Source organism: Lactuca sativa, chromosome 8 (genome assembly GCF_002870075.4).
Source record: "Lactuca sativa cultivar Salinas chromosome 8, Lsat_Salinas_v11, whole genome shotgun sequence".
NCBI classification, from domain to species: Eukaryota; Viridiplantae; Streptophyta; class Magnoliopsida; order Asterales; family Asteraceae; genus Lactuca; species Lactuca sativa.
Window position 1 is genome coordinate 107,447,786 of NC_056630.2, and position 27,919 is coordinate 107,475,704.

Here is a 27,919-nt window from a genome sequence, read left to right on the forward strand (position 1 = left end):
CTCGTCGAGTATGGCATCGACTCGACGAGTACTCTCCCGATCCAAGAACTCAGACAATCTTCATCCGACTCGCCGAGTCCTATGAACAACTCGACGAGTTGTTCTTGAGCTTAAGAAGATTGCCTTGGACTCGTCGAGTTGTATGAACAACTCGCCGAGTCCCTCCATTACTAAGTCTACCCTCGAACTCGCTGAGTCCACTCCACAACTCACTGGGCCCACTCGACATCGCTCAAAAGGAAGAAATCGGGGACTCGCGACTCGACTCGCCGAGTCGTTCTTCCGACTCGCCGAGTCACCGCCATGCAACTATTCTACACTCGATTCTGCTCGAATCCAATACATACAAATGATAGATCTGGGTCCAATAAGTTGATTTACCATGTAAAGTTTCCAACTTTACGTGTACAAACACATGAACAAGGGAATAAAGGCTAAAAAGGCACTTAAAAGGGTAGATCTAGGGTTAAGATGCACAATGGCTCCATAAAGACAATAGATCTGGACTCTACAACCCCTAAATGAACAGATCTATGGATATCTCGACATACAATGGCTTCCATATCAACATAAGGCTTGAGAAAAGCCTCAACAAGATCTAAAGGGGATTTTAAAGCATAAAAGGGAAGGAAATCTGAAGAATACCTCAAAGAACTTCTTGCTTTCCCTTGAATCTTCGCTTTACACTTCTTCTCCTTGATCCTTTCTTCTTCTCCTTCTTCAAGCCTTCACAATTAGCACACAAAATCACTTAGAACACTCAAGAACGAATTAGGGTTTTTCTCACAGCTTTAGAGGGTGAAGGAGGCGAGATTGGGGGCTATAAGGTGGCTTAAATAGTGGGCAACCCGGGGATTTAGGGTTTCTCCCAGACGGACAGACTCGCCGAGTCCAGAATATGGACTCGCCGAGTCGCCAGCTAACACGTGCTCGAAATCCCGTCCCTACTCGGCGATTCAGGCTATGAACTCGCCGAGTCCCTTTACAAACTTCAAAATAAATACCAAGGAATCATCATACCGGGAACGGGTCGTTACATTTACAATAGAAATGGCAAATGGTAGAACAGAAAGCACAAACGATATGTACATGGGCTGTACACTAACTATAAACGAACATTCATTTCAAATCGATCTAATGCCAATCACTATAAAGAGCTTTGATGTCATCATCGGTATGGATTGGCTAAGCCTACACCATGCCGATATACTTTGTCACAAAAGGGTCGTTCGCCTAAATCTGCCAAATGGCGAAACTCTTGTCATTTATGGTGACAAGCCCGATACCAATTTACAGATCATCTCTTGCGTCAAATCCCAGAAATACTTGCGTAAGGAGTACCATGCCTTCTTAGCCCACGTAGTAGATAAGGAAAAAGAAGCGAAAGACCTCAAAGACATTCCAGAAGTCTATGATTTTCTTGATGTCTTCCCTGAAGATCTTCCAGGTGTCCCACCAGAACGACAAGTCGAGTTCAGGATCGATTTAATTCCCAGAGCTACCCCAGTAGCTAAGTCACCATATCGTTTAGCGCCAGCTGAGATGAAAGAATTATCCAGCCTATTAAACGAACTACTCAACAAAGGATTCATTAGACCGAGCTTCTCACCTTGGGGAGCGCCAGTCCTGTTCGTAAAGAAGAAGGATGGATCTTTCCGCATGTGCATCGACTACCTGGAACTCAACAAGCTCACTATCAAGAACCGATATCCCTTACCACGCATCGACGATTTGTTTGAACAACTCCAAGGAGCGAGTTATTTTTCGAAGATCGATTTGAGATCCGGGGTATCATCAGCTATGAGTCTTGGAAAGAGATGTCCCCAAAACAGCCTTTCGAACTCGTTATGGTCACTATGATTTTGTAGTAATGCCCTTTGGATTAACAAATGCACCAGCGGTGTTCATGGAATTAATGAACCGAGTGTGTCGTTCATTCCTGGACAAATTTGTGATCGTGTTCATTGACGATATACTCATTTATTCGAAGAATAAAGAAGAACATGGTCAACACCTCTGACAAATCTTGTAAACTCTAAGAAAAGAAAAGCTATACGCAAAATTCTCAAAGTGCGAATTTTGGATTCGGAAAGTAGATTTCCTGGGTCACGTGGTTAGCCAAGATGGGATACACGTGGACTCTTCCAAAATCAAGGCAATAGAGAAATGGTAAGCTCCCAGAACCCCAACGGAAATCTGACAATTCTTGGGCCTTGCTGGCTATTATCGAAGGTTTATATAGAACTTCTCGAAGATTGCTATTTTCAATTGGGAAGAAAGACAAGATGCTGCATTCTAAACACTGAAGCAAGCCCTATGTAGCACACCTATATTGTCCTTACCAGAAGGAACAGAAGACTTCGTGGTCTACTGTGACGCATCTAATAAAGGTCTTGGATGTGTTATGATGCAACGAGGAAAGGTCATCGCCTACGCCTCGATACAAATCAAGACGGACAAAGTCAACTACACTACACACGACCTCGAACTGGGAGCAGTCATCTTCGCCTTAAAGATTTGGAGACACTATCTCTATGGCACGAAATGCACAATCTTTACCGATCATAAGAGCCTTCAACACATCCTCAATCAAAAGGAACTCAACATGAGGCAAAGACGATGGGTTGAGCTGTTGAATGACTACGAATGTGAAATTCGTTATCATCCAGGAAAAGAGAATGTGGTAGTTGATGCTCTTAGTCGAAAGGAATACTCGGGCCACCGAGTGAAATCCTTAACCATGACAATCCATTCACACCTGTCCACGCAAATCAAGGAAGCTCAGAAGGAAGCTTTGAAAGCAGAGAATGTGACGGGTGAAGTCTTGAGGGGAATGGATAAGAATTTTGAAATCAAGGATGACGGAGTTCATTACTTCGTGGGTCGGATCTGGACACCGAGTTTGGTGGATTTAGAGACGTGGTCATGAATGAGGCTCATAAGACTCGATACTCCGTGCATCCAGGTTCGGACAAGATGTATCTGGACCTCAAGAAACCGTATTCTTGGCCGAACATGAAAGCATAGATCGCTACCTATGTGGGCAAGTGTTTGACTTGCACCAAAGTCAAGCTAGAGTACCAAAAGCCATCGGGATTACTACAACAACCCGAAATACCCGAGTGGAAGTGGGAGCGGATAACCATGGACTTCATAACCAAATTACCCAATACAGCAGGTGGGCTAGACACCATCTGGGTAATCATAGATAGATTAACAAAATCCGCACACTTCCTACCCATGAAGGAAACCGACAAGATGGAGAAGCTAGCTTGAACATACATCCGAGATATTGTACGACTACATGGTGTACCAATATCCATTATCTCCGATAGAGATAGTAGGTTCACCTCGCGATTCTGGCAGTCGCTACAAAAATCTCTTGGAACGAAACTAGACATGAGTATCGCTTACCATCCACAAACCGACGGTCAAAGTGAGAGGACCATACAGACCTTGGAAGATACGCCAAGAGCTTGTGTAATCGATTTTGGTAAATCATGGGATACCCATTTACCACTAGTCGAATTTTCATACAATAATAGCTATCACTACAACATTAAAGTTGCTTCATTCGAAGCCCTCTATGGCCGGAAGCAGATCACCACTGTGCTGGGCTGAAGTGGGTGACATGCAACTAGCTAAGGGACAAGTACCCGACAACGCTCTCACAGGCCCGAAACTTATAAGAGAAATGATTGAGAAGATTGTACAAATTCGGGAATGACTAAAGGCTTCAAGAGATAGACAAAAGAGTTATGCAGACAAAAGACGAAAGCCCTTAGAATTTCAGGTTGGGGACCGAGTGCTATTGAAGGTCTCACCCTGGAAGGGGTTAATATGTTTCGGAAAATGAGGGAAAATAAACCCAAGATATATCTGACCATTTAAGATCCTTGCAAGGATCGGCCCGATAGCATACAAACTTCGACTGCCGCAGGAACTCAATAACATACATCCTACCTTTCATGTGTCAAACTTGAAGAAATGTTTGTCCGATGAGACCCTCGTTGTCCCTCTAGACGAAATCGAAATCAACGAGAGTCTTCACTTTGTAGAGGAACCAATTGAGATCATGGATAGGGAAATTAAAACAACAAAACAAAGTTGCATACCCATTGTGAAGGTCCGCTGGAATGCAAAGCAGGGACCTAAATATACTTGGGAACACGAAGATCAGATGAAACAAAAGTACCCGCATCTTTTTCCTTAATCCACAAATGTTAGCTTTATATTTAATTTCGGGACGAAATTCCCTCTAACGTGGGGATGATGTGACAACCCGATATTTTCGAATCAGTGTAATGACCTAAAAAGTCAACAATTGTAATCTCTTTTAATGTAATGAAATTTGCATCAAAATTTGAATGTTTAAAAGTCTCTTTTGGGTACATAAAATGATACACATTGTATCAAGGGTTTCAGAAAATATAAAGAACACTAAAATCCGAATTATAACGAAGAAGTTATGACCAATCTAAGAGTCACAGTAAAAACCGACAATACTGATAAACATAAAACATGAAGTTTCAATACAATTATATTTAGGCTTAAGTATCCAATTGAAAGTTGTAGATATCATTAAATTGTATACATATATAAAAAGAACGTCCAAATCTGACTTCGTATGAGAAAGTTATGATTTTTCCAAGTTTCGGGTATAGCAGCAGACAGCTAAAATACTCGAAATAGAGATCGAGAGATTTTTAGCCGATACAACCTAAATGAGAATCGAAGATCTCAACAATAGTAGCACAACGGTATAAAGTCTGACGAGAACGGACATCACATGAAGAACTTATGGATTTTTAACGGACTTTTCGTGTCCCGACCTGTTAAAAATAAATAATAAAAATTAAATTAAAATTTGCCGACAAAGTCTAAACAAGAGTTGTAGAGCATAATCTCACCTGCGCGTGGATATAAAGAACGTTAAAAACGGAGCTCGTACGCGAACTTTACAAATTTTACAAGTTCGAGAAGCGAAATCCGAGGCTGTAAGGTTGGCCGCGACATGGCACAGTTGGCCGTGACGTGGCAAAATGACTGAGGGCGTCTTGTCAAATGGAAGAGGATTGGGCCAAGCACCACGAAATGGCCATCCCTTTGCCACGACATGGCACCCAAAATTAGAGGCTATAAATAGAACTCGTGGGGTGCCGTGTTTAGGTGCTCCATTCTTCTCACTCTCGTGCCGAAGCTCTGCGTTTAAACCCCCCGAAGCCATCCTGAAGCCCCGGTCTTCATACCCAAGTTCCGAAGGAAGGTTTTTCACACCCGAGATTCCCGAGAATCCCGAGAAATTCAACTTTCCCTAGTCGAAGTTCTGCTCGGTTATCGTTTCACCTTCTTCTATCTATCAAGTGAGTTCATACCCCTACAACTACGTTTTCAAATACTTTATAAATGCTTTTATACGCTTTCAAAGGGGCGGGGGGGATACAAGTAAACACACGGTTACTCTCGTGTGGAAAACAACAAGATTTTACTACACTTATCTTTGTATAACAAATCATATGTGATTCTTAACTATCATATGAAAATGTCCGCATGCAACACCTACTCAATAACATCTTGTCCTTTAAGAATAAAAACATGTTGTCATACGAATATCAAACACTTTATTTATATTTTGGTGAATAAATGTTCAATAGGGTTATTACAAATGTTATACTTACATACCAATCTGATACTGCACTAGGGTTTATCATACAACGAATCATACATTTGAGAAAAACTATAATAGGTATAGTTTACTAGATATTCAAGAGGTTTTACATACTATAAGTACTATATCAAAGAAATACTTTCATATACAAGAACAAATGAGCTTTTCATATGTGAATCTATTTGATACTAAGTTTTGTGAGACGTTCAGCTTCACGTACTTTCGAGTATGCAAGTTAAAGTCGTGTATTATATACCATAATCTCTTATAGGGAGAGCATGATACTTGTGTATAGATCTATACGGGATTGACAATCCCGCACCTAAACTGTTTGCTACAGTTAGACCGGCAGGTCTAGGGTAACAAACGTCATAACACTCTAACGCCTGAAGAACGTTGTTACAGGCAGTTTGGGTCAATAACATGGTTGTAAAACTCACATGGAGTATTAAAAACAGGTGGATTTACGGGGTTATCAAACGCCTTAGCGATTTTATACATTCATAAATCTACTATTCTAGGCATGAAAAACGCTATTGCATTATAGTTTTTGGAACTTTTAAATTACCATACACTTATGGAAAGATATTGGAATTTTAGAAACAACATTCAAAACAGTCGGATCTTGTAGAAGACTACTTTTATACTAGTAGGAAATATGAGATTTTATAGGAGTTTTTCAAACATATACAAACAAATTTATTCAAATTTATACAACCATTGACATTAAATATGTATGAACTCACCAGCTAAAATGCTGATCTACTCTTGCAAATCTACTTGTATTTCTCAGGGATTCAGTAATACATGTAAACTTCAACTTTTGGAAAAGTGATGCTACGACGTCAGTTTTAAACTCATTTTGTCATCATATTGTAATTTGTTTTTGAAACAAGTATCATCCAACAATGTAACTTTTAAATTATATATATGATGGTTGTGTTTACTTTCTTTACTATGTATTCAATTGTTTCGATACTACATGAAGTCATCCGCCCTCGAACGTTTTCGTCGTTCTGGTTTGGGGGTGTGGCAGATGCCCCCAAGGATCTAAATTAATCCATGCATATAGTCGCACATTGGTACAAGGGCACCTGTCGGATGGGAACATAAGAAAATTAGCGAGAAGTGTGTTGGACCATGTTACTAGCTAGCTAGCTAGTTGGCCGATGCCCCAAGGATCTAAATTAATCCATGCGTACAATTTCACATTGATACAAGGGTGACCCTCGGCTAGGAACATAAGAAAATTAGGGAGAAGTGTCTTAGAAGATGATACTAGCTAGCTAGACGATTCCCCTAAGGATCTTATAATCCATACATACAATTGCATATTGATACAAGGGAACCCCTTCGGATGGGAACATAAGAATATTATGGAGAAGTGTCTTAGACCATGATAATTGCTAGCTAGCTACATGGCTGATGCCCCCAAGGATCCAAAATAATCCATGCATACAGTCGTACATTGATACAATGGCGCCCCCTCCCCTGGCTAGGAACATAAGAAAATTATGGAGAAGTGTCTCAGACTATGATACTAGCTAGCTAGGTGATACCCCAAGGATCCAAATTAATCCATGCACATAGTTGCAAATTGATACAAGGGCAACCCCGGCTGGGACCTTATGAAAATTTGGGAGAAGTGTGTCGAACCATGATACCGACTAGCTAGCTAGTTGGTCGATTCCCCCACAGATCCAAATTAATCCATGCATATAGCCGCACATTGATACTACGGCGCCCCCGACTGGGAACATCATAAAATTACGGAGAAGTGTCTAGGAGCATGATACTAGGTAGCTAGCTAGCCGACTGATGCCCCCAAGGATCCAAACTAATCCATGCATACAACCGCTCATTGAAACAAGGGCGTCCACTGACTAGGAACATAAGAAAATTTAGGAGAAATTTCTCGAACCATGATACTAGCTAGCTAGCTAGTTGGTCGATGCCCCCAAGGATCGAAATTAATCCATGCATACAGCCGCACGTTGGTACATGTGCATCTCTCGACTGGGAATATAAGAAAATTTAGGAGAAGTGTCTCGAACCATGATACTAGCCAGCTAGGTAGCTGGTCGATGCCCCCAAGGATCCAAATTTATCCATGCATACAACCATACATTGATACAAGGGCACCCCCGGCTAGGATTGGGAACATAGGACAAGTAGGGAGAAGTGTCTCAAACCATGATACTAGCTAGCTAGCTAGCTGGCCGATGCTCCCAATGATCCAAATTGATCCATGCATAGATTCACACATTGATACAAGGGCACCCTCTGAGTGGGAAGATAATAAAATTAAGGAGTAGTGTCTCGGACTATGACATCCCCATTTTCATGGCCAGAAAAGACCAATTTGTTTATGCTTATTTAAAATCATAGTATCCTCTTTGAGTAATAGTATTGCACAACTTGTTTCCAAAAACATGATAATGTTATTATCAAAGCATTCCCGAAGAAATGTATTTTATTTATATTAAAACGATGGGATGTCATCGTCAATATAGGAAAATAAGCATAACGAAATATTACAAGCGTTAAAGTCATTTAACTAGTGGCCTAATATTCCTTTAATCTCTCAGTAGAATGTATCTTTAATATTGCTACCTGTGATACAATGAAATAAGTGAGCCAGGTTGGGAAACCTAGTGAGTACATAGGATTTTTAACCCACAGTAATATAATTATTACGTTTAATCATAAAACAATTAACCTAATTTCCCATCCCCATTATCTTCTTTATTCTTAAGGATCTACCCTAAGGATCATCTATGCTGACAGTACTGGTTTAGGGATTCCTGCATAATACTTTTCAGTAGATATTCTCCAATATTTATTCCTAAGGATTTGTCCTAAGGAAAAGGCACTAAGTCCATAGCCTTCTGTGCTATCCATTAGGCACCAAGTCTATAGTTGCAAGTGTTCATCTATAGGGCACTAAGTCCATAGCTGCCAATGTTCATCTATAGGGCACTAAGTCCATAGCTACCAATGTTCTTTTATAAGGCACTAATCTATAGCTGCCAGGGTTCATCTACTTTATTAACAACATTATTTTAGGGAGTCCACCCACAATACATGTCAATGGGTTTTTAGAGTACATATGGTGAACACTTAGTTCAAAAACACATATAGGTTGCGAGTCTGCTAGCGTTCCATTGGACTGTCTGGAATAGTCTGTGGTTGTCATCTATACTATGCTAGATGACGTCATCTTTAATGTCAATGCTTCTCATCATCTATTTGATCTTTCATCTCTCATTATCTATATCATCTTTCATCTACCCATCTTTATCCAATATATTTATCGGTATAAAAATACACATAGTTTAAATCAAGTAAAATATGTATAAATCATTCATCTAGCATAGTTATCAGGAACATAGATAATAGGCACATATAACATGTATTTATAATAAATAATTCATATCTGTGTTTAAGATGAAAGTAACGACGCACTCACTTGTTAAAGTGATGATTCGAAATTCAGACAGTGCTTCGCTTCTAGCAACTATCTTTTCCTTTAACGTAACCTAGTATCATTATCACTAAGTTTTAGTCTAATATTTGTTCCTAATACTTATTAGTCTAGATTCATTACTAATTCAAAGTCTACCGATCTATAGATGATAAGAGAAGCCAAGTAGGATCATATCGGAGGCAGGTTCCATTTGGTATACAAATTATACTGTTTGGAAATTCCACCTTGAAAAAACTCACTAAATCCAACCTATACATCATCCTCGTAAGCAGATCAATCAATATAACGACTTGGAATCACTAATAAATCTTGTTTACAGGTTCATAATAACGATAATGAATTTAAACATAAGTTACACTTCAAGCGTAATAGGTGTAGCTCAACTTCAGGGGTTCTAGAGAAAACTTATAACTTCGTGGTTAGAACATCGTCGCTGAATCTTTTTTCTAAAAAGATTCTTGTAGCACTTCAACACTCACCTTACTATACAAAAAACTACAAAAAGAGAAGTTGAATCATGAGGGACAAAAATGTTCGGGGATAAGAAGAGAAAGACTCTTGAATCCAGAGAATGGTGCAAGAAATATGAGAGCCTAGAGCCTCTTTTTTATAGTAATTGAATTTTCAAAAACCATCATCTATAGTTAGTTAAATGATCTTATAGTTATTTAAACTACTAAACACCCATTTATAATACTATTTAAAATAGATTTAATGATATTTGTACTAGCCTAATGTCGAAAGTACATAACACTCGTCTTATAACGATCGCATCGTTGATATCTTTCTAATGATATATACATATGTATATATGTATACGTATATATGATTTATATTTTATTTTAATACGTAAATATGCTATTATAAATTATAACTCGTTCATTCAAACTCCGTTTTTGACGTTCTTTATATCCACGTGTAGCTATTGACGAGATCAACAACTTTCGTTTATGCTCAGTCAGCTAATTTTGACTTTATTTTTTCGTCCATATTTTTATAAAATAAAATGATTTTGCTCAAATCATAACTCTCTCGTATGGACTCCGTTTCTGGCATTCTCTTTCTCAAAATTCTTATTTTAATGAGTACTACGATTTTCTTTTTGATGGCCTTAGCTAAAAGTCAATCATTATCTTCGTAGTTTTTTACATCACACATTTCTTGTGCGCGACTGACTTTGATATCTTATATAAATCAAATCTAATTTATACGGATTCGGTTTTCTATGAAAGTTATATTTTCGAGATTAGGAAGACGTGTACTTTCTAAATACTATATATATATATATATATATATATATATATATATATATATATATATTGTATTTAGAAAGTACACGTCTTCCTAATCTCGAAAATATATATATATATATATATATATATATATATATATATATATATATATATATATATATATATATATATGTGTGTGTGTGTGTGTGTTTTGGCGCACTTATATTTTACGATTTATGGATGATTCGTCTAATTTTTCTTATTTTATTATATTATAATAATCATAAAACACATAATTATGCATATAATTCTTCTTTATTACGTCAAATATGTTACAACTGTTGACGATAACAATTACTTTGGTTAAGATTGTTTACTCGAGATAATCTTCTATAAAAAAAATCGTTTTTAACGCTTATTATATCTTAATTGACTAGCCCGAATTTGTGGGTGTTACATGGACCATGACACTAACTAGCTAGATAGGTGGTCGATGCCCCCCAAGGATCTAAATTAATTCATGCCTACACCCGCACATTGATACATGAGCGCCTCTTTACTGGGAACATAAGAAGATTATTGAGAAGTGTGTCAGACCATGTTAGTAGCTAGCTAGCTAGTTATTCGATGCCCTTAAGGATCCAAATTAATACATGCATACAACTACACATTGATACAAGGGCGCCCCTCAGCTGGGAACATAAGAAAAGTAGGGATAAGTGTCTCAAAAAATGATACTAATTACCTTGCTAGCTGGTCGATGACCCCAAGGATCCAAATTAATCCATGCATACAGCTGCACATTGATACAAGGACGCCCCCTCGGCCGGGAACATAAAAAAATTAGGGAGAAGTGTCTCGGAACATGACACTAGCTATCTGGCTGATGCCCCCACGGATCCAAATTAAACTATGCATACAGCCGCACATTGATAAAATGGCACCCTCGACTGGGAACGTAGGAAAAGTAGGAAGAAGTGTCTCGGATCATGATACTAGCTAGCTAGCTAGATAGTCGATGCCCCCTAGGATATAAATTAATCCATGTATACAACCATACATTGATACAAGGGAGCCCATTGGTTGGGAACATAAGAAAACTAGGGAGAAGTGTGTCGGACCATGATACTAGCAAGCTGGCAGATGCCCCCAAGGATACGAATTAATCAATGCATCCAACTGCACATTGATACAAGGGTGCTCCCCCCCCCCCCCCCCCCCGGCTGTGAACATAAGAAAATTAAGGAGAAGAATCTCAGACCATGATACAAGCTACATCCCCAATCATCCAAATCCATGACCCACAAGCAGCCGCACACCAATACCTAGGCGCCCCTGGATGAGAACAAAAGAAAATTAGGGAGAAATGTCTCGGACCATGATATATACTAGCTACCTGGCCGATATCCCCAGGATCCCAATTAATACATGCATACAACTGCACATTGAAAGGGCGCCCCCGGTTGGGAACATAATAAATTAGGTAGCAGTGTCTCAGACCATGATATTAGCTATATATATATATATATATATATATATATATATATATATATATATATATATATATATATATATATATATATATATATATATATGTAACATCCCAATGATGAGGTACTTCTAATTTGACCCTATGTTATAATAATATTTTATCTTGTCCCTTGGGATTGAAAAGGATTGTAAATTGGCCCATAGTGGCATTGTTGTAATTTTTGGGTCAAACACACGTATGTTAGGCGTACTAGCATGGTATGCGGGGCGTAAGGCCTCTTAATGGAAACGACGCCGTTTTGTGTATGTTGGACGTACTCTATCTACTTGAAAACCCTAATCTTGAAGGATTGGACCATATTTATTGATCCTTAAGTCCCATTTCATCACCCTATTTCCTGCCTCCATCATTTAAGACATTCCCTTTCAAACCCTAGCCCCTTTTATTGCATTTTGAGACCTTTGAATGGGTTTTTGTGTGTTCGAAAGGAGAAAGAAGTTGGTGGTGAACCTTAGAAGCTAGAAGCAATCTTGGATTTGGCAGTTTTGCATCATTCTTAATCTCTAGAAGGTAAAAAGTTCCCGCCTTGATGATTAAGTTACTAGATCTAGCTTGCATGATGATAATATGAGCTTTTTGTCCCCAAATATGTCCTTATAGTATGTGGCATGTTATTGAGAGTTTGAGCTGTCCTTTTGGACGTGTTTTCCATGTCTTGAGTCATAAAAACATGATCTTGGCCCCTAAGATTCCTTTGAGCAAGCCATTAAGAGATTTACGGGTTAAGATAAGTTAGTGTTTTGGTGTTGGGCTTGATCTAGACATATAGAACCATAAAGTTGGAACCTTTATGGTTTGGGATGCCATTTGGGGCTATGACAGAAAGTTAGACATAGTGACTTAAGAAATTAAGCCCTTAAAATGAAGTTATTAAGCCATTGCATACGTTGTGCGTAGCTTGTCGTACGCCGAGCATACACCTAAGGGAGACTGATTTGGATCGCGAGTACACGGGGCGTACGAGCTTTGAGTTGACTTTTTGTGATCATTGACTTTGACTTTGACTTTCACCAAGGTTGACCAAGTTTGACCTAAGGGTATTTTGAGCTATAGTTGAGCCTTGATCTCTATCTGTTGAATAGGTGACCTATAGCGTCGGTATTTGGAGCAGTTGCTTGTTCTGTTTTTTGTCAAAATATGAGGTAAGTTTTCTTCACTGTACTTTCAAGTCGAAGGCACCAAAGCCGATTTTTTGGATTGATATCCTAGTTTACCGTATGTTGCTATGCTGTAGTGATCTGTTAGATCTGTATCCTACTTTATAGGATGTTGCTATGTGGTTGTGATATGTAGATCTGCCTATTTGACTATTGACTGATTATATGTTTATCTATTATGTATATGTCGAATTATTATGTGGGTTGGGGTTGTACTTCTTTGTTCTGTAGTCAACAAACCCGAGAGCATTCCAGATATGAGCTAAGGGTCGATTGGCATGAAAACTCATACTAAGGGCTCGGGAGCATTCCAAATACAAGTTGAGGGGCGTTTGGTATGTCAGACTCATAGCGAGGGCTTGAGGGTATTCTAGTCTGATGATTGAGTCGACTCGTTGTGTATTGGCGTTCCATTCCGATGATTGATTGAGCCAGGGGTAACCCAAACCGACAGATGTGGATCCGGGGTATTCCAGTCTAATGATTGATTGGACCCAACATGCTTGTTCGTTTATGTTATGTATTTTGTGTGGTGGTACATTGGGGGAAAGTCACTAAGCGTTGACTTACAGTTTTTGATGATGGTTTCAAGTACATTCGAGGATCATGGGAAAGGAAAGGCATGACCATTCACATCCTAATTTTTATGTTATTGAGCTTGGGAAACTCTGTTTTGAACAATGTTTTGAAAATGATGGTTTTGTTAACTATTAGTAAATGGTTTTCCATTGTCCAAGAGCAGATACTGGAGCTGTTTGGGTCTATCAACATCGCTATGATGGAGTTCTTCGATGATTGATACATTACACTTTTAGAGGGTTCAGGATCCGATCATTTCCATGAGTTGGCTATTAGATGTTGAAGGGTGTTTCTTTACTTGCTCTTGCCCAGCTGACCAGAGGCTCAAGTGTACTCTGAACTAGGGATGAGCTTTAGAACCGGACCGGTTCGGAACCGTAATCGGTTTTCCTATATTATAAGAACCGGGAACCGGATCGCCGGTCCTAGCGCCGGTTCCGGTTCCGGTCCAGGTTTTTCGGTTATTTTTCAAAGTAGAACCGGTTGAAATACTATAGATTATATGCTATCTTCCGGAGCTTGTAGATGATTCAATATTTAACCAAATTATGACTTTTTACATTCTAAATTGAAGTACAAACACTAAGTTACATGATGAAAAAATAATCAAGTGATTCCGACTTCATATGAGTAAGTTATGCGGATTTTAAAAGCGGGGACAGATTCCAAAAAAATAAAAAATGTTGAAACAAAAAAACGCAGCATTGATATGTTGTCTTTCGGGGCCTATAACCGATTCAATATATAACCAAAATATGTGTTTTTATAGTCTAAAATGAACTACAAACATCAAATTACACGTTGGAAAAAAAAATTAAGTAATTCCGACGTCATATGAATGAGTTATACACATTTAAAAAATGGGACAGATTCAAAAAAACAAAAAAATAATGCTGAAAAAAAAAACGCAGCATCGATATGCTTTCTTTCGAGGCATGTGTCTGATTCAATATCTAACCAAAATATATGTTTGTACCATCAAAAATGAATTACAAACTTCAAATTACATGTTGGAAAAAAAATCAAATAATTCCAACTTCATATAAGTGACTTATGCGCATTTTAAAAAATGAAAAAAATGTCAAACTGGTTCCGGTTTTTGGAACCGGGACCGGTTTTCATAAAAATGGAGAACCGGTAACCGCACCTATTACCAATTCTGATTTTGGTTCCAGTCTGGTTCCGATTCCGTCGGTTCTAATGCTCATCCCTACTCTGAACCTTCTTAGGTCCGGAGCGAAGGATTGGTGGAGACTGATTACTAGTTCATACTGTAACATCCCCCTCTAGCACGAATCACAATATTGTCCGCTTTGGGCTCCCGACACGAAAACTTCCCAAGGGGTCACCCATCCCTGAATTGCTCTCACCCGGGCATGCTTAACTACATAGTTCTTATGAGATCTACTGCCCTCACAACTTTAAAACGTGCTGTGACAGAGAAAATATCCACACCCCTTTTAAGGAATGCTTAGTTATCCTTCCTAGCCGATGCGAATGAACTTCCCTTGCCTTCTTTAATATGGATTAAAGGACGAAAAAATAAAGAGGGAAAATTTGAGCGGGAATAAGTAAAGCTTGTTGCAGAAGAGTTGGTATATATAGTGTCAAACTAGCAGCTTCTATATATATATATATATATATATATATATATATATATATATATATATATATATATATATATATATATATATATATATATATATATATATATATGGTTTTGGTGTTTGTTAATTCTAACCGATAAAGAACATAGTTAATACTATATTTATTTGACATACATTTTTGTAGATCAGTAGTGAAACTGTAATTGATGAAGTAAAAGCCATTCTTGAACTAGCCACATAGGCTCTTTCATTGTTCTTTGGCATAGATCATGATGGATTTTTAAGAGGGGTTGGCACAGGAGTCACTCCGACCAAATATTGGGATATGCCTCGAGCTAGATCCTCATCAAAAGAAGCAATTTATATCCTTCAGCAAAGGCTACAAGAGCAAATAAATGCAAATCAAGATTTGAGGTGCCAAGTTTAGTATCTGATGAGGTTGGCAATTCCTCATATCATTAACCAAGAATACTCTCCAATAACTACTACACCTCCAACAAAGGCTCCTACAGAAAGAGTAAGTAAGTGAATTTTTGATGATAGTTTTAATACAATGGATTGCTAATGAATGCTTTTATCGCATATTGTCATCAAGGAAAAGGAAAAACAATTATGTAGGTAAACCGGCATCTCAATTACCCCCCCCCCCCCCCCCCCCCCCAAAACAGGTCGAACACCATATAAGTTAATTAATACAATAATATGTTTTGTACACTTCTTTTCCAATGCTTTTAAGAGTATGTAGTAGACTAAGCATGGTAAACTATTTTCAGGAAAGTTTGAATGAGGGTAAAGAAAATGTTACAACTACGTGTGAGGAGCCACAAGCTGAGAATTCAACTAAAAAAAGGAATAGTAGCACCTCAACCCAAGACACTGCAGCAACTGAAAAAATATGTATATTCCACATGTTTACATAGATATACTTGTCAGTTATTTAAACTTTATACTTATACTTTTATTAATAATACTTACATGTATATGTAGACGATAAAATGTTCACCGTCCGTGGCTCAACGTTGCAACGTTGTTGCGAAGGGTTTTGTCATGTATTCTACCGATGTAAACAAGAAAATATATGGAAAGTCACCGACAGCTGATTACTATAGAGTTTATGTGAATAAAGCAATAAAGCTATCCGCCTGCATACCAAACGAAGATAACAAACGCCCGTTAACAGTTAGGAATGCAATAAGTTCTTTTGTGGCTTGGGAAAAATATCTTGTAATCCTGGATACTAAGGTACTTTATTTGCATAAGTTATATTTATATTTATATTCATCAATTAAGCGTTATAATTTTTTTTTAAGTGATTCTATTAGTTAATTACATACACTAATTGTGCATGTTTCTTCAATGTATGTTTAACACCTATTTTAATTTATGTTGTTACAGGATCCGGATATACATATAGTTGAAGCAGATAATGAAATACAAAAGCCCAAGAAAAGACATCTCATTTTAAAGTAGCCTATGAATTATTGTCTAGCAACCGGGCTAAGGAGTGCAACACCTATTTTAATTTAAGTAGAGTTTAGTTTATCATTATATATTTGTATGTATGTTTTTGATGTAATAACTTTTTTTAATTATTATTATTAAAATATAGTTTTTAATTACATTATATTTTTTTTTTTTTTGGAAGAGAATTAATATTTTATATTTCGTAGTAATGAAAGGTGGCCAATATATGTGCAATTAAATTAAAAAAAACCATTCTACAATATAAATAATAAAAAAAACATATTGTGATTGTTTAAACATGTTGGTGTATGCAAACAATAGTAATGATAAACGATTAAACATGTTAGGAAATATAACTTGTCCTTACAACTTAATTAAATTTGTGTTTCCAAAAGTTAACAATGGTCGCGATAATATTTATAAACGGTCCCCATGAATAAACATTTATCACTTTATATGAAAAAGCACATCATTATAAGTATTTTATGCTCACTGTTTAATTGCTTTTGAGTGAGTAAATGTTCACAATATTCACGATATAATATTAAACATGTCATTAAAAGTGATCAATAATCATAACAAAAGAAATAACATGTTACTATAGATCACTTTTGGTGATGTCTTAATTTCATTATTTGTCGGTGTATGTAAGCAATAGTAATGATAAACGATTACACATGTTAGGAAACATAACTTATCCTTACATTATAATTACATTTGTGTCTTTAAAAGTCAATAATAGCCGCGATAATATTTATAAATGGTCACCGTAAGTAAACATTTATCACTCTATATGAAAAAATACATCACTATAAATATTTTATGCCTGTGAGTGAGTAAACGTTCACAATATTCACGATATAATATCAAATATGTCACTAAAAATGATCAAGAATCATAATAAAAGAAATAACATGTTAGTATAGATCATTTTTGGTGACGTCTTAATTTCTTTATTTGTCGGTATATGTAAGCAATATTAATGATAAACGATTACACATGTTAGGAAACATAACTTATCCTCACATCTTATTTACATTTGTGTCTCCAAAAATCAACAATAGTCGCGATAATATTTATAAATGGCCACTGTAAGTAAACATTTATCACTCTATTTGAAAAAACACATCACTATAAGTATTTTATGCTCATCGTTTAATTACTTGTGAGTGAGTAAACATTCACAATATCCACGATATAATATTAAACATGTCACTAAAAGTGATTAATAGTCATAATAAAAGAAAGACAAAATTGCAAAAATGGTCTCGGTGGTATGCATTTTTTTTGGGTTTTAGTCCAAACTCCGACTTTTTTGGATTAGTGGTCATTTTGAGCTAGTTTCGTTGCGGATTTGGTCACTCGGTAAATTGAAATAACTGTAATGCCCTTCTGATTTATTTTTTATGTTTTTTTCTATTTAATTTAAATGAAAAAAATTAATTAATTTTAGGCCCACGTCTCTCTCTCTCTCTAGGAATCAAGATGGTATCATCTTCTTCAACACCACTTCTTCAAAATCCAATTTATATCAGCTCCTCACCGGTCACCACCGTCCCTCCTTCCAGCCACCACAAATCATCGACCAAAACCCGATCAGAAATCAAAATAACTCCACATCTTCCTGTTTCGTTGCCTCCGGTAGAAAATCCACTGGACCTTAGTCCACCACAACTAAACCTGCACTCTACTACCAGATCGTCGCTGGATCTACCCCCTGCCGACAGATCGCCTCTTCACCCTTTCCTCTCGCCGGAAAATGCTCCCACCTCCACTCTTTACTAGGCCTAATTCTACTCTCTACCATTGCAAAACCCTGATACCCTTTACACATCATGTTTCTCTATTCTCTATGTACCACGAACGGCGAAGTCTTACCGGAGAAGATCAATATCGTTGGTCGCCGGAGCTCTCAAGAAGGAAGAACCAGTTGGGGGGATTTAACCCAGATGTTTCAGATAAATCAAACGTCCCAGATGCAGGAAGGAAGTAACTCGTTTCCTCCGCCACCCACCCAAATGCAAAATTGATCTTTTTTTTCTAGGATTTGGTTTTGATTTGTGGTTGAATTGAAATGTAAGGTTTTCATGTATGTATTTGAGTTGAGTATCGGTAAGGATAATTTGTTGATCCACCGAAAAACAAGTTACTGTGATGATGTCAGATTGGTGTTGGTCAGATTTGATGGTGACGAAGGCTATGGTGGTGTTGGTATACGATGGTGAGATTGAAGTGTGTATGTATTTTAATTTTAGAGATTGCAAGTATTTCTAAGGAAAAAGAAAACGAGAGAGAGAGAGAGAGAGAGAGGAGAAGGTGGGTCCTCTATTATTTTTTAATTGTTAAAATAAATAAATTAATATTAAATTTTAAAAAAATGAAAGAAAAATGAAAAATAAAATACCCAAAGGGTATTATAGTCATTTCAATTTTTGGAGGGACCAAATTCGCAACTAAACTAGCTCTCAAAAGGAACACTAATCCAAAACAGTCGTGGTTTGGACTAAAACCCCCAAAAAATGCATACCATAGGGACCATTTTTGCAATTTTGTTTAAAAGAAATAACATGTTACTATAGATCATTTTTGGTGACTTCTTAATTTTTTTTGTTGGTGTATATAAATAATAGTAATGATAAATCATTAAAAATGTTAATAAAGATAACTTATCCATACAGCTTAATTACATTTGTGTCTCAAAAGGTCTACAATGATTGTGATAATATTTATAAACGGTGACCGTAAGTGAACATTTATGACTCTAGGAAAAAAACACATCACTATAAGTTTATTATTCATGATGGTTATCAGTGGCGGACGCAGAAGGTTTTAGTAGGGGTGTCACCAAAAAAAAAATCCGAAAGAATCCAAATTAACAGTGGCACTCGTATTTTAAGCCGATGCACCTGATAAAAAAACATAAAAAAAACATAATTTTTTACACCACGTGTCAGAATCGGAGCAGTGGCCCGGGACCCCCCGGACACCACTAAGGTCCGCTACTGACGGTTATCAATATATATAAGATAGATATATTTCCAAAAACACCCTATCATATAATGACATGTTTGACCTATAATAACGGGTTTTCACAAGTTATACTAACTACAATTGAACAAAAGCATAAACTATATTCAATGACACGGTCTTTTCTCTCATGTTCTTAAAAAAACCGATAGAAAATGTCTTTAATGACGGGTTTTTTTACGTGGGTAAAGCCCAATTTTGTACTAGTGAGTGTGTGTGTGTGTGTATGTGGGTGAGCAAGACGGGGGTTATAAATCTTGGATAAAAGTCGATTGGTTGATTAGTCTTCGAGCGGGAGACCGTTGAGTTGTGGAGCCTGATCTTCACTTGGACCTTAAGGGGCAATTCATATTTCAGTTTCATCATCAAAGTGCAAGGTTGTAGTGTTGGTTGCAACACAACTATTGTGCAGGCCGCAATGCTTGATGAGAAAGTTGTGGTGCACAACATAAAAGCTAGGGCACTCCACACATGCTCCAGATCAACTAGTTGCATCATGGACTCGTGGGCTAAGCCGGCCCAGGAGCACTTGTAGGTTAAACAATTGCTATAAACTGATCTCTTGTTTACGAATGTCACCCTAAGGCAAAAAACATGTATGCCGACTATATATGGATAAAATCGCTCTAGTTTGCTTGTAGGCATATCTTGATTAAATATGTACTGAACACATTAGTTCCTTGTGCTCTTTATTTTCATAGCATCTTTATTTTTTGATCGTGTTGTTTTGTTTTATCGATCTTCAATCTTAACAAGAGTCTATCCTGTTTCCTCGTAGGATCTTTAGAAGAAACATTTTTTTAAAACAACATTAAGTTTTTGTGTTTTTTTCTTAGCATCTTTATTATATGCTTGTTTGTTGTTTTGTTGTTTTATCAATCTTGAATTCTAACAAGAGTCTGTCCTCTTTCCTAAAAGAATATTTGGAACGAAACAATTTTTTAGAACGACCAGATAAGATATCTTATATCAATGTAATAAACAACAACAATTTCTTATTGATTATTAATAGATTTAACAAAAGTGTGGCCCTCTTCCTACATCACTTCAATGGTATCTAAGTTATGGAAGCAGGACCCACACTTCCTATTTTAGCTGCACACTATGGCCCTTATCATCAAACTTCAGTTTCGCTTTCTACAACAAAATCATATCTGTAAAGTAATTACATATCTTTAACATTTTTTCCATACACATTACATACATATATATGTAGAGATATATTACATCACTCTCAAACTAAACAAGTGCTTTTCTTAACAATAACATAATTATTAAAACTTAGATCATATCAATTTATGTCTTATTCTACATTTTGAATTAATTTGATTGTTTTGTCAAGCAAAAGAAAATGTATCTACCGAATAAAAATGCATTAATTAGTTAGCATTTCTTTATTATATCTTACAATAAACATTGTTCTATATCGAATTATTTTGCATTTATAGCCTTTATACGCAAACAACACTTTGTGATGGGTGGTCCTACGACAACATATCGTCTCAATAGGTTAGGCATGAACGAAAAAGATTGGGGGTGTTTTTGAAAACTATGGCGATGACATGCCGTCACCACTAAACAATTTTTTTTTATTTAGTCAATGAAGTAATGAGGCGACGACAATTTGTTGTTACATAATTTATTATTATTATTTTTATTTCTTAGAAAAATATAGTGACTAAACAATGATTATGACTTTTGTCACCAAAAGGTAACCTTTCGGGACGACATGTATGGCAACGACAAAAGGGGTCTATATATAGCGATGAGGCTGTAGCGACAAAGGCTAAAGGCTGCGGCGATGACGACTTGTTGTGAAAGGCACCTATAGCAATGATATTTACACTTATAGAGAGGGCATCTACCATGGCCATGGCTTCTTATTCTTGCAGTTAGATTGGAAACATGTTTACAAAGTTTTTGTTTATTGAAGGTTAATGTAAACAAGAAAAATACCTTTTGGGATATTTATAAGAATGATTGCCTAGAAGGTTAAATATTTGACTACCATCCAAACTGATAAAAGACGACCACAGCAAATGTAATTATCCCCGAGTTTAATAAAAATGAGAAACAAAAGGGAAGAACATACATAGATAACAGAAAAGAAGGGAAACAAAATCATATATTATTGTCATGTTCATGAGTTTGAATGAAAAGGAAAAGAATAAAGTTGTTTAACGGTGGAGAACAAAAACGTACATGAAAGACGTAAAAAAGCATGATTATATTATCCAATTATATTTTTAATACTAATATTAGATTGAAGGACAAAATCTACTTCTTTCCAATGAAAAACGAGGAAACACAATCCACCAACCCCCCCCCCCCCCCCCCCCCCCCCCCTCTCTTTTATTTTTCATTTCCTTTCACTTCTCACCTTAAAAAAGACTCGAACACATAAATCGCGTGCATTCATCTTTATGTACTAGCCTTCATTCCTTCCTCAGCTCCATATTTCGAGTGTTTATAATTCTATTCATACACATCTGCAGAAACAGCAATGTTGATAAATATTCCAGTTTGTTTATCAACATACGTTGTAATTCAGTGGGCAACATATGATTATGCACGTAATATGAACTCGAAATTAACTCTTGTAGTTGGTTCTAAACAAGTTTCAATTTTCAGTTGATGATCAGTTTTCATAAGCATAACTCACCATAGGGTTCGCTACGTTTTATGCCAAGTAACTGTACGTACAAATGATATACTTAGGTTCTTTTAGATAGAATACCAAAATATGAAAAGAATAAAATTAATAATACAATTCGTAGATGAATTTATTGGTTGATTGTCAAGAAAATAATATATGGCCCTCCTCATCATATAGATCAACTTCTAGTGACAGGTGGCATCTATCGGACCTTAGGATTTGACATTTGAGTATTTAAATCTTGAGTCTTTGGAGATCCTAAGAAACCATTGGTGACGTTTGTTTGCTAGCATTGAATTTAATAAATGTAAACTTTGAATTATTCATTGGGTTCATTAAACTGCTGGCAGAAAGCGAAATGGCATGAAGGACCGATCAATTACATCAAAGAAAAGTGATGGTTGATGCCAGTAATGTATGAAAGTTTATTTTATTTAATGCCGCTTCAACAACCAACTTTACTAGGTAGTTATTGTCACAAAGGCATAGAAAACAAATGCTTTATGTCTTTGCAGAAATAATTGAAGAGAGAAGGATGGTAAAATAATGAGAAAATTTTTTGTGTGCTTTAAAAAAATTATTTTTTAGTAATTGTTGTGAAGTACTGTAACAAGGCTTTTGCATGCAGGTTTTTGTAGTATATGGACAAAAATCATGGGAAGTCTCATGGTGAATTGTGGTAAAAACTTGTGTATGTTCAGTGGTGGAGATGGGAGGTAAACCGAGTAGTAGAAGCATCCAAAAGCATGTGCTTTAATTTAATCTGTCTTGGCCAATACAGGGAACTGTAGAATCCACATGGGCAAGTCTGACAGAATGAACTGCACACAAAAAGAGATATGGCATTTCAAGACTTCTACACCTAGTAGAGATCGCCCAAAAAAATTCTTTGCAAACTGCTAGATTTCACACGTTTTTGTTGTATATTGACATGAACTGCAATCAAAGGGAATTAAGGATTTTGGCGTGCATGGGAGAGTGAACTTTAGTAATTAAATAAGATAAATGTCAACTTATGGAGAGAATAAATGTTTATAATTAAAATAATAATGATCATCTAATATTCTTTCATTTATAGCTTAATTGACAGGGGAATTGTTATGCCCACGTCATTCGCTATTATGTGTACCGGACACTATTGGTTAACGAGGTAGCCTTTGCATTGAGCCTAACTGGGTTGATGCACCGGGTTTTATATCCATGTGGGGCGTGAGGTTTGGAGTTCTATTCCCTTACACTACCTCTTGTGGTGCCACATGTGAGGAAATTTTCCCTTGAAATCCCTATGGGGGCTGGGTTTGCCCAGTAAAGAAGCTCAAACCCGGGATGCTCATTGAAATATTACGAATAGGCTTCCAATTAATCCGTTTGCTGTTTCAAAAATAAAAAAATGAGGCAGCCTTCTTTTCATTGGATTAAAGCAATCAACTTAATTATAAAGCACCAATTTAATTAAAGGTGTTTATTTCGATCTCTGACCGGAGGGTGCGTATGGTAAACTCTCCACTTTCATTTTACTCACCAAAAGTCAGGGATTGTGCGAGAAACTTCCTTCATTTTTTGTTTTTTGTTTTGTTTTTGAATAAAGTTAATTTATTTTAATGATTTTTAATTTTTTTAAAATGAATAATAAACATAAAATTTAATTAAAAATAAAAACCAATTCATTAGTTAAAAATAACATTAAAATAAGCAATATTAAAAATTAAAAAAAAAAACTACTAGAAAACAACAAATATTAAAAAACCACAACCTAGAAAACATAATTAATATTTGAATTTAAAAAAAAAAAAAAAACAAAATACGTCACTCAGAATCACTGTCCTCGGCATCGACCTCATGCTCATCGTCATTCTCGTCATGGAATCCTAGCTCTTGACGAACATATCCAAATCATCATCTGATTCGTTAAACAAATCATCGTGCCAATACTCTGTCGGCGGCTGAATATGAACCCTGTAAACGTGCTCCACCAAATCAGCACGAAGGGCGTGATGAATGTTATGATTGTGTACCTCTCTTCTATTTGTCCTATACTCTTGTGTACCAACGACTACTCCTTCGACATTTGGCAAAACTTCATTTTCGTTGTATCGACATATCGCTCTTCTTTTGTTTTCAAGAATCATATTATGTACTATGATGCATGCATACATACATTACGTGTTGACTCTTGCGCCTATTTAAACTTTTTTCTTTTTTCGTTGTTAGGATATGTAAACAATTACACAAAAATAGATAAGGGATGATATATACCGCCACTAAGATAGTAGCCATGCTTATATGCTACCCAATTTGCTTGAAAAAGTACATTGTGTGACTTTCCAATGTAGATATCGTTGAATACCAGTGAATGATCTAGAACATTGATTTCGTTGTTTACACCAGCTGGACCAAAGAATGAATGTCATTTCAAAAGATCATGTGATGCGATTGCCTCTAGAACGATTGTCAGCTCTCTGTGGTCACTTCGCTTGTACTGACCATGCCATGCTTTAGGGAATAATGACCATTCCTAATGTATGCAATTGATACAACCTAACATTCATGGGAACCCATGCTTGCCTTTATGCACCGTGTACAAGTGGTGGACATCGTTAATAGTTGATTTGCACAAATATTGTTGCCCGTAAACCAAAGTAATAGCTTTACAGAACTTGTACACACACTCTCACACGGTACGCTCAGACATCCTAAAATACTTGTCCCATTTGTCTGCGCACCATACTGTATACTAACTGACAAATTGTGGTCGTGCATTTTTTAATTAGAGAGAAACCTTTTTTCCCGTTCGCATCCATTTTCCATTTGAAATATGGAAAATAGCCTTCCAAATCGCCAACAATACGTCAGAATAGTTCCTTCTGCATCTGCCCCCGACGTTGAAAATTTTCAACATACATGGCGTCATCTACAAAGTAGTCTTCTATAAGATGATTGTGTATGGTTTCGCGATTTCTACGCAACAACGATTTTCTTGTTTCAGGTCGTGGACGTGATGTTTGGCCTTGTCGGCTTTGTAAGTATGCAGCGGTCTTTTCCATGACGGAACCGATAAACATTGCCTCCTCTTGAGCCATCGAATCGGATGATGAAAATAATGACATTGTGTGTTAGTATTTTTTTTGGAGAGAGTATGAAGAAATGGGTTAAAAATAATGTTGGGGTAGGGTGATATTTATAGTGGGGGAAAGAATATATATATATATATATATATATATATATATATATATATATATATATATATATATATATATACACACACACACACATATATTAATTTTTCTAGCTATTGCAAAAAAAAAAAAAAAAAATCAGCCAATAACAAGAAGATAGAGGGTATGGCAACCCCTCCCCACACCTCCTTTCAGCACCACCATTCCCGCACCGACGGTGAGGTGTTCCGGTGACTGGAAAGAGCTCTCACACTCCTTTCCTCGCCTACACTATCATGCCTTATGGATCTAACAATAATGCAGCTTCAAATGTGTCATTTTTTCTAACTCTGTCTCAATCTTATTCTCTTTTAAACAAATACAATAGGCATAATTTATATATTTAAAAAAAATAAGGAATCATAATCGTAGTAATGTAGATAACAAATTTTAACATACCTACACCAATTGCATTGTAATACTTACAATAATAGTAACATGCATAGAAAATCCATATCAAAACTTTACATAAAATAAAAACATATGTACTTACAAAACTTTACCTATAAAAATGACGTATAATAGTAACATACTTACAATATAGTCAATATACTTTAAATAGCAACAACTTATACAAATTTCATATCAAAACTTTTGTAACATCCCAAAATTCAAGCCCAAAAATTTCATTTTTGATTAATTAATTCATAAAACATTCATTAGAAAGTATTGTATAAACACGACGTCTCAAAACCAAGTATCATATTTGAAACCCACAAACCATGAAAAAATGTCATATCAGAGTACAATCCCAGAAAACACCATGCGGAAAAATCATATGTGTGTATGATGCCATGCTACGCCGCCGGCTCCTTCCCCTTAGACGAAGAGGTACCTGAAACCAAAAACTGAAACCGTAAGCACAAAGCTTAGTGAGTTCCCCCATCATACCACATACCATACAATACCATCGGTATCTTTCAACCGGTAATCATCATCGGTATCTTTCAACCGGTAACCGTCATCGGTATCTTTCAATCGGTAACTGGGGACTATTCCACCCCCTACCACTAGCATACAATAGCAAGATATAAGCACACGTTCAGACATATCCGAGTATTGACCTACCCCTTGGTCCTAAGGACCACTATCAGGGAAATTATCCCTATCATGTAACATATCATACAAATACAACTCATAACCAAACGCATACCAGACCAAGATAAACTATCACAAAGACAATTATCTTCTAAATACTCCTTAATGGTGGGCCGGCATTGTGGCCTTAGACCCACCCCTTTTGGAAGGTAACTCACCTCGTATCTGCTGAACTGTGCGGGAATCCTCTGACTGCTGCCACTGCTGCTCCGGAAATCCTCCGGCTAAAATTCCCACAAAACACTTAGTCAGAAACTGACATCTACACTTAGGGTAAAATGACCATTTTACCCCTTGACCAAGTCAAAGTCAAAGTCAACTTCCAGTTGACCTGACTCGCCGAGTTGACTCGTCAGCTCGCCGAGTCCCTATCCTTCCATCAGACCTCATACTCGTCTCTACTCGTCGAGTTAGGCGATGACTCGACGAGTTTTCCTTCTAATTGAACATCGACTGAATCCACATTCGACTCGCCGAGTTGTATGAACAACTCGTCGAGTTCATCATCAACTGATACTCATGTCCTGACTTGACTCGCAGAGTCGTATGAACAACTCGTCGAGTTACCCTTCATCCTATGAACACGTTTTTTCCTCGACTCACCGAGTTCCATGAAGATTGTCTTGGACTCGTCGAGTCCGTTCATGCACTCGCCGAGTACCATGAATTCCCATAACACTTTGCTTAGTCCAGAACATTGGATCACTCCCCATAGTCCAGGAATGGACTCGCCGAGTCTATCACTTTCCTTACTAAGAACTTCGATTTCTGATGTACAACACTTAACCAAATGATATATCCAGACCCCTAAACTCGATCTAGCACGTAAAGTTACAAACTTTACGTGCATGCATGGGACATTAGAGCTTACAAGGCTCTAAAATGGTTCTTTTGTTGCATGGGGCCTTCCTTGGTGCAAAAAGCAACCTAGATCTGACTTGTGGCTCAAAAAATGACATGATACAGAAGCCCAAACCTCCAACCATGTTTGCAAACATGGTTGGCCACCAAAAATGGCTTATAAAATCCCTAAATCACCCCAAAGAGGGATCAAACAATTAAATGAGCAAGGTTCAGACTTTATACCTTCCAAAGACTGCAAATGATGAACCAAAGTTGAATCCTTCAGTCCCCTCCTGATCCTTCTATGCTCTTCCTTCCTCCTTGAGATCAAAAC